Source organism: Schistocerca piceifrons, chromosome 3, assembly GCF_021461385.2.
Source record: "Schistocerca piceifrons isolate TAMUIC-IGC-003096 chromosome 3, iqSchPice1.1, whole genome shotgun sequence".
NCBI classification, from domain to species: Eukaryota; Metazoa; Arthropoda; class Insecta; order Orthoptera; family Acrididae; genus Schistocerca; species Schistocerca piceifrons.
Window position 1 is genome coordinate 512,237,344 of NC_060140.1, and position 2,722 is coordinate 512,240,065.

A 2,722-nucleotide genomic window follows, 5' to 3' on the forward strand; every position below is an offset into this window, starting at 1 on the left:
TTGGCAGTCTGCTTTTACTTCGTTCTTTGAAAGCAGTAAGCCTGTAGAGTACATTTGCAGTTACACAGAATATACAATCAGACCACTAAAATAAAGAAACAATTGCATCACACGCATGGAAGTCATAGTAATAATAATAATTAATAATAAATAAAATAAGAAGATTAATAATAAGTACACAACGTTCAGCCGGCTGGTGGTTCCCGAGCGGTTCTAAGCGCTACAGTCTGGAACCACGAGACCGCTACGGTCGCGGGTTCGAATCCTGCCTCGGGCATGGATGTGTGTGATGTCCTTAGGTTAGTTAGGTTTAAGTAGTTCTAAGTTCTAGGGGACTGATGACCTCGGCAGTTAAATCCCACAGTGCTCAGAGCCATTTGAACCATTTGAACACAACGTTGCCGGCCGTGGTGGCCAAGCGGGTAAAGGCGCTACAGTCTGGAACCGCGCGGCCGCTACGGTCGCAGGTTCGAATCCTGCCTCGGGCATGGATGTGTGTGATGTCCTTAGGTTAGTTAGGTTTAAGTAGTTCTAAGTTCAAGGGGATTGATGACCTTAGCAGTTAAGTCCCATAGTGCTCAGAGCCATTTGAACACAACGTTCAACTAATGGACCGAAAACAGAATGCCAAAAGAACATTGCTACAAACACCGAAAAGTCCTTTTACATGTCAGGAAAATGTTCTTCCTTGTAACAGTTAGGCGAGTAAACAGTTAAAGAAAACGCGGGACCTTTGATACGACGACCGAACGCTCCATCTACTGACCCACGCATTTCTTTTGGCTTATTTTGTTCGTTGCATTTGTTCGGGGCAAACGTCACGTGACATCCCTTCAAGTTCGTCGTTGATCCGTTCACTCAGTTATTACAAAGGGCAGCTAACTCTCTGACCGCACATGCTGAGCTACCGTGGTGGCGCTAGGTCCAGTCTCTCACAAATAGGCTTGTCGTGTGCTCCGCAGCTGTGGCGATACTATTAATTACCGTTTACGTATGTTCTACTGGACGACAGCACACAGCATGAATTAAATCGGTGTTTTCGTTGATACTCTTTCGACATAAAACGTTTGGTACCAATGTTAGTGTCTGGCCTCTGGAGGTTTGGGTGTGAGCTGAAAGATCTAGGATTATTGGTGAGGTCGACGCTCGCTTTTGTTGCATTGGCGTAATTCTATATTACATAATATTTCAGGCGCTGTTGCGGGACACTATTTTGCAATTGTGTATCCACGTCAGCAAGATTAGTCTTTGTCGAGATCGCTCCTCTCTTTGAATACGTGAGGATCAATATTTATTTTTCAGTTAAGTTATGTGAGAATGTAGAACGTCTTCTCGTTATTTTCCCACTCTATGGATAGTATTATGCCGATTGGATAGCTTACGGGGTTATTTTCTTTTTGTGAATGTGGTATACTTAATACCCAAGTAGTCCATGAGAGGACATTTGCGTCTGCTGTTTCGGAATAATAAGTGACGGTAATTTAAAATCTCCCGCCAATTATGTTCCTGTTTGAGCTATTTTTCAATCTTGGACTTTTCATGTTCATCATTACATATTTTCACTTATCCTTCGTTTATGCTAGTAGCATGCGCGAGCACAACGTAGCTGAAATGAAATTGCCTTCAGCTGACATAACCTTCCTTCTTTCGTATGCAGTTTTCAGCAAACAATGTAAGTGCGTGTAGCAGAGATTGTCAAGACAACTGCTGTAGCAATGAATTCACAGAGACTTTGCATTTCCGTGAATACTTTTCTTGCTGTTAGGTATTAAGACAAACAAAATATAGAAATACATCACACGTCTTTATTGCAAGGAGAGATGCATTTATGCTGATAGAGTGTATTAGAACGGCTGAAGACCGTGGGGCCCCTTTATATGTCTCCTTGCACTATGAAGCTCTGGTTACTACCTGATATTTCATTAATTGTAGTCAGATTTCTTGGTTGTTTCCAGAATGAGATTTTCACTCTGCAGTGGAGTGTGCGCTGATATGAAACTTCCTGGCAGATTAAAACTGTGTGCCGGACCGAGACTCGAACTCGGGACCTTTGCCTTTCGCGGGCAAGTGCTCTACCAACTGAGCTATCCAAGCACGAATCACGCCCCGTTGTTGATTCGAGGGACAAGTTTCATACAAAGGGGAAAAGCTTCAGGGCGTTAATACCGGAGTCATAACTTGCTATCCACCAAGTTTTAATCACAACACGTACACGGTCCAGTGACCTCAATGTGACCCCCACCTATGTTCGACTTCAATGTGAAATAACCATTCGCAGACTGTGGGTAGCAGCGCTAGCAGTAGACGGTAGACAGAGTTTGTCGGTGGACGCAGAAAACCGTGCAGTCGTTGCCATTATGCTGACACGGAGAAGTTTAGCTTACGACGAGAAGGGCATGATCATTGTCTTTCTGCCCAAGGTTGGAAGCATTTTCGAAACAGGTAAGTTTGTAAGCTGTACGCGTGCCGCAATGGTTAAAATAATTGGGGGTGCACCACGAGCCGTAGATGGCGGGGGTAAACGACGGCTCTGCTGATGTGTATGGGTGAACAGACGTGCTACTGTTGAGCAGCTGACCACCCAGATAAACCAAGGAGCTCCCAGCGATGTCTCCTTAACGTCGGTTCAGCGAACGTTGCTGCGTATGGGCGTCCACAGCAGGCGCATGTTTCATGCACCTATGCTGATTGCCGTTGATCGGCGACGATGGGTGGAGTTTGC

General features: G+C 44.9%; 1 non-coding gene across 1 annotated transcript; it reads right to left on the bottom strand.

Annotated features, from left to right (window-relative positions):
* Positions 1–2,020: 2,020 nt before the first annotated feature.
* On the bottom strand, positions 2,021–2,095 carry Trnas-cga. The gene has a single exon. It is a non-coding gene; the product is annotated as a tRNA-Ser (tRNA).
* Between the last annotated feature and the right edge of the window lie 627 nt (positions 2,096–2,722).